Source organism: Triticum urartu, chromosome 4, assembly GCF_003073215.2.
Source record: "Triticum urartu cultivar G1812 chromosome 4, Tu2.1, whole genome shotgun sequence".
In the NCBI taxonomy this organism is placed as follows: domain Eukaryota; kingdom Viridiplantae; phylum Streptophyta; class Magnoliopsida; order Poales; family Poaceae; genus Triticum; species Triticum urartu.
The window spans coordinates 574,090,068-574,102,925 of record NC_053025.1 but is presented as its reverse complement, the minus strand read 5'-3'; the positions used below and the strand labels follow the sequence as shown (position 1 = coordinate 574,102,925).

At 48.0% G+C, this 12,858-nt stretch overlaps 3 long non-coding RNA genes and 1 pseudogene across 4 annotated transcripts; 2 read left to right on the top strand and 2 right to left on the bottom strand.

The window, feature by feature from the left end:
• Positions 1-722: 722 nt before the first annotated feature.
• LOC125554197 lies at positions 723-3,540 on the bottom strand. 2 transcript variants are annotated; one of them, XR_007304343.1, is made up of 4 exons: positions 3,077-3,540; positions 2,768-2,896; positions 1,350-2,381; positions 723-1,152 (listed from the first exon to the last, which is right to left on the bottom strand). It is a non-coding gene; the product is annotated as an uncharacterized LOC125554197 (long non-coding RNA). The 2 variants fall into 2 exon arrangements; XR_007304344.1 differs by having other exon boundaries at positions 1,350-1,544.
• A 149-nt stretch (positions 3,541-3,689) lies between these two features.
• LOC125554196 lies at positions 3,690-4,808 on the top strand. The gene is made up of 3 exons (XR_007304342.1): positions 3,690-4,102; positions 4,176-4,251; positions 4,382-4,808. It is a non-coding gene; the product is annotated as an uncharacterized LOC125554196 (long non-coding RNA).
• Positions 4,809-4,978: 170 nt separating this feature from the next.
• On the bottom strand, positions 4,979-5,951 carry LOC125554878 (annotated as a pseudogene).
• Positions 5,952-9,168: 3,217 nt separating this feature from the next.
• LOC125554195 lies at positions 9,169-10,548 on the top strand. Its single transcript, XR_007304341.1, has 2 exons — positions 9,169-9,243; positions 10,257-10,548. It is a non-coding gene; the product is annotated as an uncharacterized LOC125554195 (long non-coding RNA).
• Positions 10,549-12,858: the final 2,310 nt, after the last annotated feature.

Here is a 12,858-nt window from a genome sequence, read left to right as displayed (position 1 = left end):
GTGCGGGTTTGTACTGACCATTTGTTTCATCATTTGTTTGCAAATGATAGTACGAACAGAGCTTTGTTCATTTTTGTACTGAGCATTCTCGTCACAGTGTCAAGATCTCCAAGTTTATGTTGTTTTCTTCTGCGAGCTTCCGCAAAATTTTATTGGTAAATCACCCATGTTCTTCTTTTTTTTGCTAAATTTTTTGTCCTCTGAACTTATGACCTCTGGAGTTTGTACTGATATGAATCGTTTTGCTAAACCGCTGCAAATTTTTGTGTATTGCATCACTATATAACTTAGAACCAAATTGTCTTTTAACATATATTTGAACTTTTTTCTATATGTACATTGAATTGGGGGAAGAGTAGCAATAGTTATATATACTTTCTGGATAGTAATACCTGAACTTGGTAAATTGAAGAATGTACTCTGGACGGTAATACATGCCCTCTCGAGTTTGTACGAATGTGAATCCTTTTGAACTTGCTTTTGGACGGTAATACATGTCCACTCGAGTTTGTACTGATGTGAGTCCTTTCGAACTTGCGTGGTTTATTTTTCAAACTTGCCTGGAAGTAATGCAAGAACTTTCCCTGTACAAGATTTTTTGTATATAGTTGTTTATCAACCAAAACAGACAGTAGGGTTGAGAGAGCATTACAGGAAGGAAACAGAATTAATTTTTGTCTACTTTTGGTTTGCACCCGAGGCAAATGAATCATACCAAATACTGACAAAAAATCATACATTTTCCTCATGAAACCAAACTTCTAAACTTTCCTACAATAATTCTTTGAATTTGCACACACAGCTTAATTGAACTTTTCAACATTGGATCCCCTAATTACACATGCTAGTCAGTTTATACGAACTAGTTCTGCTTGGACTGATGTCCATGTTCCACCTGGACGGCTGCCAGTCACCATGGTGGACGAGCTCGTGGCCAAGTGCGGCCAAGGAGACCATCGGGGGACTGTAGGTGCTTGTGCTTATTCTCAACAATGAATCCACACAAGGTGGAGGTGATTAGGGGAAGCATGGTTCGCGGGTGACCTTCATCTTGCCGCCGGATACGGGCTGCTCGCGCTCGTGGACGCCGTCGACCGGACGCGAGGCAGCACCGCCGGATAGAGCCTGACATGCACACAACCCAATCCAATCCTGTCATATAACAAGGAACAAACAATAATTTATATTTTGTGAATAATTTATATTTTGTTAATAATTTATATTTTGTTAATTTCTGAAGGCATCTGTACAACATATTAGAACTTCAGAGGTATTTTTCATACAAATTGTGTCCATGCTATATGTTTGAATAAATTGAGAGAGAGAGAGAGAGAGAGAGTATTATGTACTAAATTCGTGTGGAGAGCAGAGCAGCTGCTCGTCTAGGATGGGCTGCCCCGGAGCAAAGCTCGCTCTCCCGCTGTTTGGATGACTTAACTTGGACGGCACCCAGTGCTCGACATGGACGGCGCCTAGCGCTCGACTTGGACGGAGGAGTTGCTGCGCTTGGGAGGCTCCTCGCGTGTATGGTTCATCTTGTTGGGCTGCTAAAATAGACACAAAAAATCACATCGGAGCAAATCATCATAAACCTTTTTACAAAACTGCTTGCCAAATCCTGGTTTAGTGAATTTACTATATCATCTACTGCCGAACTGTTTATTTAACACAAATAGAACTTTTTTATAACACACACTGATATAGCATACAACATATTCATAACATCACTTCTCCTAACTGCACTATGATCTATCCATTCAAGAGAGTTTGAACTTGCTAGCATCATCTCCTAACTGCAGCCATCCCATTAACTTTTACAGAACAATTCTTAATATGGAGCAAATAGCAACAGGAAGGAGGCCTCCACCATGCACATACAACATCAACATGACAGTTCACTGCCCTTGTGAGCCTCCAAAGCAAATGTGTTACATCTAGGTGATATCTCTGTACTTATAAAGTTTTTGAAGCTGAACTATAGCAAATGTTTATAGTCCACATAAAATTTTAAATACGTGTACTGCTCCACAGCAAATGTTTTATAGTCAACATGTGCATAAAAGTTAGCTATTATTTAACAACAAAGAAACATCACAAAAGATTATTTCAGTTCTTCTAGGCGTATCAACAAACAGCTTGTGAGCAACAGGAATAGAATAAGTTCTCCCATGCAAACTGAAGAAGTTCTCCAAGCATAAGAATAAACAACTAGACTCCCGTCCTGGACCCTTAAAGATGAAATACGCAGATGCATGCTTTTACTGGAATGAAGTTATCCACATTTTTGCATACTTGGCGCACCGGAGAACCTGCACTGCTCGATTGTTCGAGAGAGGACTGAGGGCAGCACATTCCTGTGGGTCTTTTTTGGAGTAGTCACTCTAAAGAACAAGTAAACAAATGCACAGTAAAATGGCAGCATTACACATACTCAAGAACTAACAGATTATTGGAAAACGCTACCAAAATTCTATTTCATGCAAATTTTGTGTCTACTTCTTTGGATATCCGCAGGAACCATGTCATACACCAACCAAAGATATTCGAAACGAGACCAATCAAATCACACAGACAACCCGCAATCATCAACTAAAGTTGTGTTATTCAGTTACTCTGACCAAGTTTGGTTTTCTTCAGAAAATGGATGAAAATTAGCATCGACTTTGCCATATATATTTTTAGCATGTATGGGGACAGAAAGGTGATGAGAAGATGGAGCTTCTCACGGTGGAGAAAAACTACCATCGGGGGTGGTAGGAAGACGTACTTGGGGAGGCTGTCGATGGTGCAACGTGGTCCCCAGCGAGTCGTCCCAGGCGGCTCTCACCGTCTCAAACTGGAAAAAGACCGAAGGCGATGGAGTAGGACGGACGCCGGCTACCGGATCGTTGAAGGTCTGATTCAAGAGCAACAACAGTTCAATTCAAAATAAATAGGCAGTTTATGAATTTTGTGCTAAGCAAGCATACACATCAGCACATGGAATGCCTTGGTGAAATGCACTCACCCAGTCCCCAAAATCAAAAAAGAAAACTACAGAGGCGGAAGAAAACAAGAGAAGATTTTGAGTTCTGACCATTGCTTTTGTTGAACGCCCCCTTGTTGAACGGCATTGATTGGAAGTGGTGAACGGACTAGGGTAGCGGCTGTGAACGACCTGGGGCGTCATCGCAGTGCGAGGGGGGCTCGGGAAACACATCAAGGTGGAAGGTCGGCTAGAGCAGCGTGGCGCGGTGGGACGCCGGCTGGAGTATCGCGGCGGCGAGGTAGGGCCAAACAGCGTAGCCGAGGAAGGTAGGCGGCGCGGTGGAGGTGGCCTGGTAGTGCGGCGGCCTTGGCCTGGTGGCACAACGGAGGCGGCCGGGCGACGCGGCGGCCGGGGCCTGGGGTCGCAGCTGAGGTAGCAATGCGGCGCGGCGGCGGGGGCCTGGGGCACGGCGACCGGGGCCTGGGGGCGCGGCGGAGGTGGCCTAGAGACGCGGCGGCACGGGGTGCAGCGAGGGATTGGGGATCAAGGAGGTCGGGGACGACTGCGGTCGGGCCGGGCTTCTGGGGTTCCGGAACATGCATCGGGCCTATATAGAGCGCCAGGGTAATAGAATAACCAGTAAGAGAATAATATTTTGTTACCATCGGTCCCTATAAGGTCGCGACGCGCAGACCACAAAACTCCCTGGCCCGTCCCCAACCTAACCCGCCTCCTAGCCACGCGCTGCCGCTGGCCGTCCGCCCGCCCCACCCTACCCACGCGTTGCCGCCGCCGTCCGACCGCCCCACCCTACACACGCACCTCCGTCGCGAACCCCGCTGCCTCCTCAATCGCACGCCGATGCCCTCTCCTTCCGCTCCGGCTGCCGCCTTCTCCTTGCGCTCCGGCCTGTAACAACGGCCTTCTCTCTCCCAGCCCTCCGGCCTTCTCTCTCCAAACGCTCTGGCCTTCTCTCTCCCAGCGCTCCGGCCTTCTCTCTCCCAGCGCTCCGGCCCTCTCTCTCCCAGCGCTCCGACCCTCTCCCTTCCCGCGCTCCGGCCTCCTCCCTCTCCCGAGCTCCGGCCTCCTCTCTCCCCGCGCTCAGTCCAAAGGGTGGTGAAGATGCAGTCTTGGGTGTGTAGATGATGCAGTGTGTGTCAGGTTGTGTGTGCGTGCATGCTAATTGGTGGTTGTTGTGTGTGTGCAGGGTACGTCCAACGATAATGAATAGGCGGCAAGTGTACTGGTGAGCAGCAGGACGGAGGCATGAGGCAGTTGAGTAGGTATGTGCGGTGAGCAGCTACTGAACTGATTCTGACACTGGAATATTAGTCCCACACAGCCTCTCATGACCTTGTCATTGTCTCTGAACCTGGTGGTCTTCGTGGCCTTGCTTGAACTTTCATGGCTCAGGCCGTTCATTACCTCCACCCCGAGGTCGTTCGACGATGCAGTGCTCAAGCCGTTGACCCTTACCACCACAAGCTGTTCACCTCTGCCACACGAGGCAGTGCGACGACCCAGCAATCAGGCGGTTCACCTCTGCCACCACAAACCGTTCATCTCAGCCATAGGAGGCCGATGCAGCACTAAGGATGTTGTGTTCTTTTTCAGTACATGTTTTGTGTGCTTATCAGTTAACCAACTTAACGATTATATGTCCAATTTCCCCTTGGTTTACATGTTCTTCCTATAGCACAACAGGTGTTGTGTGTCATGCCTTAATAAGCATTTGATAAAACCTTGTATGGATCGAAACTAGCATATGTTATGTTCTATTCTTGTAAATGAAGCTCCTTCTGTTTTGTTTGAAGTTACTTGGCATAAAAAATTGTACATGTTCTACCGTAAAAAAACATATATAAAATGTCTTGATGCATGAAATCTGAAAATACACTCGGTTTAGTTCCTATATTTTATTTCAGTTTAATTTAAAATTCTCGTTCAGTTCAATTCTGCTTTTGTTACACACTTTTTTGTCATTATATTTACTCTGCCATAATGGACATGGAGAGATCAGAGAAGGGCGCTGGAGCATGGAAATGGAATTAAGCCCATACTTTTAATTTCTTTGTGTCCTTATAAATACAACAAATCAACAGATCATGGTGATACCTAATCGAATTCAACAAATGAACAAATCAATCAAGGGGCGGTTGACCATTGGTCATCTCTCCTTCTTTTACAGCAAAAGCCTCAGCTTCTTGGTGGGCAGAGGGCTCTGCACCTCCTCCTCGGCCCACCTCTTCATCCTTGCGTTCTCCGGCATCGGCAGCAGGTTCAAGTCGAAGTTCCTCAGCACAGCGCAGGAAGCCGACATGGAGACGGACATTGTCATGGACACGGAGGTGCCATCCCAGTAGTGGCTGCACTTGTGCCCTCCGAGTGCCTGCCCGGTCGTGAAGCTCCGCCCGCAGACGGTGCACTGATGTAGGCCGCCGCTGCTCCTGCCCGAGGACGCCGCCATGCTCATCTCCGACCCACCGCCTGCGTACGCCTGTGTGGTGATGTAGCGCTCTCTGGTGGGCGGCGGCTTGCGGTGGCTGGACTTATGCCCATCGAGCGCCTAGTACGACGCGAACGCCTTCCCGCAGACTGCGCAGCTGAACCGCGTCTCCTGAGCCGGCGCGTGGGACGGGTTCCACGCGCTCGCGTGCTGCTCCTTGCTGGTGGCGGCGAGCACGGCAAGGCAGATGGCGAGGTAGTCGTCCTTGTTGAGCGCCAGCGTGGCGGTAGGAACCAAGAAGAGGAAGAGGGAGAGGTCGGTCTGGTCCGCCACCATCCCACGGAACGTCACCTGCTCGCGCCACGGCGGCACGCGCTCCGCCACCCGCGAGGCCGCCGCGTCGGACATGGAGTCGGCGCCCGCGAAGGCCCTCAGGGCGAGCAGCTCGAGCTCCTCGACGGCGGCGGTGGCTATGGCGACTATGCTGCGGGGATGAAAATGCCATGAGTCCGGTAACACAAGTCCAAACTGAGCCATGAGTCCGGTAACACAGGTCCAAACTGAGCCATGAGTCCGGTAACACAGGTCCAAACTGAGCCATGAGTCCGGTAACACAGGTCCAAACTGAGAGCATCAGTTCATAAAGAAGATGATCAGTTCGACAAAAATGAGAGCATCAGTTCAACCCCTCGAATTCGCCAGTTCAACAATAGTAACAGAATAATATTATGTTACGCGAAACAGAATAGCCCAGATGTATACACACACACACTTATAAGGACATGCTTGCATAACCAAATTAAACATCCACTTACATAGGTGGCTACTACAACCATGGCATTTGCACACACCAAAGTAAACTATTACATGCATAATTACATAGGTAGCTACTACACACGTGACATTTCCACACACCAATAAAGTAAACTATATATTACATGCATGATTAACTAGCATAAACGATCATCTGATCATCATCTACTTCTTGTGACGCTTGCTCTTCTTGTGGCTCGATCTGGGCTCGTCGATTTTGGTAACCAGGCACTTCCTCATGTCAACAATCCACCTGTGCATCTCGTAGCATGTGTACACGCTCTTGGCCGCGAACCTGAGGTGAGGTTCATGTTGGGGAATGTAGTAATTTCAAAAAAAATCCTACGCACACACAGGATCATGGTGATTCATAGCAACGAGAGGGGAGAGTGTGTCCACGTACCCACATAGACCGAATGCGGAAGCGTTAGCACAACGCGGTTGATGTAGTCGTACGTCTTCACGATCCGACCGATCCAAGTACCGAACGCACGGCACCTTCGAGTTCTGCACACGTTCAACTCGATGACGTCCCGCGAGCTCCGATCCAGCAAAGCTTCACAGGGGAGTTTCGTCAGCACGACGGCATGGTCACGGTGATGATAATGCTACCGATGCAGGGCTTCGCCTAAGCACTACTACGATATAACTGAGGTGGAATATGGTGGAGGGAGGCACCGCACACGGCTGGAATAGATCAACTGATCAACTTGTGTGTTTAGAGGTGCCCCCTGCCCCCCTATATAAAGGAGCAAGGGGGAGGCCAGCCGGCCCTCTATGGCGCGCCAGGAGGAGGAGTCCTCCTCCTAGTAGGAGTAGGACTCCCCTCTTTCCTACTCCTACTAGGAGGGGGAAAGGAAGGGGGAGAGGGAGAAGGAAAGGGGGGCGCCCCCCCCCTCTCCTAGTCCAATTCGTACCAGAGGGGGAGGGGCGCCCGGCCTGCCCTAGGCCAGCCCTCTCTCTCTCCATGAAGGCCCATAAGGCCCATTACTTCTCCCGGGGGGGTTCCCGTAACCCTCCGGCACTCCGGTTTTCTCTGAAATCACCCGAAACACTTCCAATGTCCGAATATAGTCATCCAATATATCGATCTTTGCGTCTCGACCATTTCGACACTCCTCGTCATGTCTGTGATCATATCCGGGACTCCGAACTACCTTCGGTACATGAAAACACAAAAAACTCATAATATCGATCGTCACCGAACTTTAAGCGTGTGGACCCTATGGGTTCGAGAACTATGTAGACATGACCGAGACACGTCTCCGGTCAATAACCAATAGCGGACCTGGATGTTCATATTGGCTCCCACATATTCTACGAAAATCTTTATCGATCAAACCGCATAACAGCATACGTTGTTCCCTTTGTCATCGGCATGTTACTTGCCCGAGATTCGATCGTCGGTATCTCAATACCAAGTTCAATCTCGTTACCGGCAAGTCTCTTTACTCGTTCTGTAATGCATCATCCTGCAACTAACTCATTAGTTACAATGCTTGCAAGTCTTATAGTGATGTGCATTACCGAGAGGGCCCAGAGATACCTCTCCGATAATCGGAGTGACAAATCCTAATCTCGAAATACGCCAACTCAACAAGTACCTTCCGAGACACCTGTAGAGCACCTTTATAATCACCCAGTTACGTTGTGACGTTTGGTAGCACACAAAGTGTTCCTCCGGTAAACGGGAGTTGCATAATCTCATAGTCATAGGAACATGTATAAGTCATGAAGAAAGCAATAGCAGCATACTAAACGATCAAGTGCTAAGCTAACGGAATGGGTCAAGTCAATCACATCATTCTCCTAATGATGTGATCCCGTTAATAAAATGACAACTCATGTCTATGGCTAGGAAACATAACCATCTTTGATCAACGAGCTAGTCAAGTAGAGGCATACTAGTGACACTCTGTTTGTCTATGTATTCACACATGTATTATGTTTCCGGTTAATACAATTCTAGCATGAATAATAAACATTTATCATGATATAAGGAAATAAATAATAACTTTATTATTGCCTCTAGGGCATATTTCCTTCAGTTCATCCAGTTGCCGCATCCAGTCCCTGTGTCAGGATAGGGGACTTGTTCTCTGGGCATCCTGCTTCATCTTTTTGTAGTAGGGGTCGATGATGGCCGAGGCGAGTTCGACCAGGGAATCCTTCTTCATGCTAAGAATCTTATTCTAATAACACCCACCTTATTCTGCTAACACCCCACGTACCGCTGTAGCTACAAACTGACGACCAAACTGCGCATGCCAGAAAAAACACCCACCTTATCTTTTCGGGCATCAACTCCCCTCTCTCCCCGTGCCTCTCTGTCCACTCCCCACGACCACCACCTCCCACCCCGCCCCCGCACAACCTCCACCTCCCACCCGACACCACACGACCTCCTTCCCCATGCCTTCCCGCCTCCTCCTCCTCCCGGCCGGCGCCGCCCCGCCTCCTCCTCCTCTCGGCCGGCGCCGCCCCACCTCCTCCTCCTCCCGGCCAGTGCCGCCCCGCCTCCTCCTCCTCCTGGCCGGCGCCGCCCCGCCTCCTCCTCCTCCTGGCCGGCGCCGCCCCGCCTCCTCCTCCCGCCCGACGCCTCCCCGCCTCCTCCTCCTCCCGTCCGGAGCCGCCCCGCCTCCTTCTCCTCTTGTCCGGAGCCGCCCCGCCTCCTACTCCCGTCCGGCACCGACCTGCAGCGTCGCCCAGCGATGGCCCCGGCCCCACCCCGCTACAGCCATGGCCACTACACCGCATGCGCTCGCCGGTGTCAACGGCCCCTGCCCCTCCGCACGACGCCGCCCGACCCCGTCCACGGCCTCGGCCGCATCTTCCCGGCGTCGGATCCATGCCTCACCGGATCAAACACTTCACAACGCCAGGCATTGACCTCGGCACCAAGCAGATTGAGGGCAGAAAAGCAGCGCGGGGGTTCCCCCATTCCTCCTCTCTGGCGACGACACCAATAGGGAGAGTCTCCTCTCTCTTGGGAAGTTCGGCTTCAGGTGATGTGCAGGTCAGTCTGGCGATCATGCAGTATGGCTTGCTGTTCGACTGCTTCCACATGGTCAGGGCGCCATGTCGCCTTGTTGGTGGAGGCGCATCACGGGGCTTGCAGTTCGCTACAGCTTGTTGTGCAGCTGTTCGCGGAGAATGAAGAAGTGCCATGTCATGATCTGAACAGCGTATGGGGGCGCGCGGCAGGGCCCAGCCCGGATAAGCACCCACGTCAGCCACGCAAGGAGAATGAGCTCAAGTCCAACTGAGTCATGTGTGTAGTTTGCCGGAGGGCTGCTGTGTTCGGCAGTGTCGCCATGCAGCCCACGTTGAGGCGTGCAGCCCGTGCGCCGGGGTCGTGCAGTTCGCTATTGTTACCTTTCGTGTTGGCCGTCATCGCATACACCGGCATGCTTGCCTCCCTCCCCCGTTGCTCTCTTCCTTTCAATTAGAAAACTCCTCACCTGTGCGCATGATGTAGTCTGTAGGTGCACACCATGCGGTCCATGGCGTGTGTCAATCCAGTGCGGTGCTCTTTTTCATGCGTGCACTCCGGCGGTGCTACGCATGTAATGCTAGGGTGAGGTCCGTTAGGCATCAGTGTTGTGAAGTTATCACTGTTCGTGTGTTTGTTTTGCAGAAATAAGACAATTCTTTTTTGCATATGCAAGCAAGATCTTAAGGCACCTTGAGTTATGCGTGCTATAGGGTGGCCTGAACGCTTGATGCCGCTCCCTCCCGACTTCACCACCTAAACAGCTTCTCCATCCGCTGGTCGCGCCGGTCACCGGAGGCGGCGCCGAAGCCGCCATTTCCTCTGCTCCCTCCGCCTCACCAGCGATGATGTAGTCCACTTTAGTCTCACATAAAGAATGCATTTTGTTATATTGTTTGTAAATCTTCCTTTTCAAAGCAGCTTGTTTGTAAAATCTTTCCTTTTAAAGCAACCTGCTTAGCCCATCAACGGCTTGTTCGTTTTGTTGTTGTGAAAAAAGTCAAGTGCAATGTGGTTCAGTTAACTCTTTCTTGCAGGGGAAGATGAAAACAAAGGGCACTGCACGTGTTTGTTGAAGCCTAAAAAAGGCTCGAGATGCACTGCAGTCTGGTGCGCGTGCGCGTGCAGTGCGCAAGTGCACAGGAAGCCGCCCCATATACAGACCGATGTAAAAAGATTTTTTTTATTAAATGTCATTTTTTGTTCAAATGCAGTTCTGCTGGCTGCTAGTGCTGATTTTGTGTGTATGTATGCGTGTGGCTGTAAAACAACGAATGGATGTATGTGTGTATGACCATCATCGGCGGCCATGAAACAAAATGCACAAAACAAAATGTAAATTCAAATGCAGTCCACTTGCCCCATTCATGCAACTCACTAACATTGATCATGTAGTTTCGATGAATTTATAAAAAAGAAAGTTAAAATGACAAAAAAGAAGTCAAACTTTAGTTGACCAGATCAACACTTGTAGACCGTTTGGTCCTCGGAGGTGGTTCATTTTTTAGAGTGTTGCTGTTCACTTGCACCTATCATGAAAGTGTGAAAATTTTAGCGAAACAACAAGACAGTAATGCGGCTCACTTTGATATATGATGTGGTTTACTTGCCCTAGTCTTTGCAGTCCACTCTCGTTCATAAAAAAAGCTAAAAAAACAACAAAAACTCGTTCGACAAAAGAAATTATGCATCTCACTTGCCCATCCGATGCAGTGCAGTTTTCATTCTGAAGCAGTGCGGTCGGATGTATGATGTTGTTCATCTCGTAAGTGCAAAAAAATTATTACGAAAGCGACAAAAAGTAATGCAATTCACTTCTTGATAGTGTTGTGGTTCATTTACACCCGATGTGAAGTGCACTCTACTTTCTCGTCCTTGAAAAAATTACGTTTGAATAAAATAAACCATGCAGTTCTCTAACACGTCTAATGCAGTGCGATTTTTTGTCCGATGCAGTGCGGTTTTCAGTTGGATGAAGTGCCCACGTCGATTTGGGTGTCGCAAAAAACAGAGTGTCCGTATTTCGGTAAATTTAAAACTGCTCTCAAACCTTAAAGGATTAGAGAGAGTGTTCTACATGAAAAAGTTGCGTCTCATCGATATCTTTCCAACGGCATATCATTTGAATCATTTCAACAACCGGTTTGTAAAAAAATTCGCAAAAAACGGCCGCTGCCACTTGTCATCCGCCGCACGATTTTCAAAATTAACTTAAAACTGTAAGGAATCTCAAAACCAATTATACATATGAAAGTTTCTCATTGTCCATAGCTTTCCAGCGACGTATTACGCGCCTCGTTTCGACAAGTGATTCAAAAACTAGAGCAAAAACAGTACCAAAAATTGCAAAAAAATTCAAAAAAACAGAATTCCGCGATTTAGTAAATTCGAAACTGCTCTTGAACCGTAATGAATTAGAGAAAATAATAAATATGAAAAAGATGCGCCTCGATGATATCTTTCAAACGGCGTATCATTTGCCTTATTTCGATGAGCGGTTTAGAAAAAAATCACGAAAATACACTCGCTGCCACTCGTCATCCGCCGTACCATTTTTGAAACTGCTCTTAAACCAAGAGGAATCTAGAAAAGTGTTCAACACGGCGAAGTTGTGCCTAATCAATAGCTGTTCAACGATATATTATACGCCTAGTTCCGATAAACGGTTAAAAAATTAGAGCGAAAACAGTACCGAAAAAACACTGCGTGCACTCGTGTGAGTACTGCAGCACACTTGATTCAAACAATGACGTGCACTTGCATTGGGCGTGCAGTGCGGAAGTGTTATTAGAATAACTATTCTGATAATATTATCAGAATAGACCGGCTATATATATATAACACTATTCTGATCACGGGATCAGAATAATATTCTAATCACAACCTGACCTGCCCCGCTAGTAGTACGTTGAACTTCCCTGTGAACTAGGTTGAACTTCCGCCAACATTGCCCAAATGGGGCTTGCGATATACCGTTGGAAAGCTATGGACACCAATATCATGACGCAACTTAAATTTTTGAAAATATAAGCGGTTTAAGAGCAGTTTTGAAAACCGTTTTTTTCGCACAAAAAACGTTAATCGTATTTTCGATCGCATTTCTAAACCGTTTATCGGAATGAGGCATATAATATGGCGTTCGAAAGCTGCTGCGAAACCGCTCCTTCCACATGTTGAAAGTTTTCTCTAATTCCCTATGGTTAAAGAGTAATTTGAAAAAGCGTAAAATTTCGTAAACGGAACAGCTGAGTTCGTTTTTTCGATGTCATTTCTAAACGGCTAATCCAATGGAGGAATATGATACGGCGTTGGAAAGCTTATGAAACTGCGCTACTTTTTCATCTTCAAAGTTTCTTTGTAATTTTGAATGGTTTAAGAGTAATTTAGAAAATGGTCCAAGTCCTACCGAGTTCGTATTTTCAAGCTAATTTTTTAACCACGCGTCCGAATGCAGCAAATGACATGGTGTTGGAAAGCTTGAACAAATGCGAAACATTTTGGTATGTATTGTTTCTCCCAATTCTTTACGGTTTTAAGTCAGTTTCGAAAATGGAAAAAAACGTATTTTCGCCGTAATTTCTACAAACTTTATCGGAATGGGGCAAATAATATGTCGGCGTTCTGGGAACAGGGGTCCCC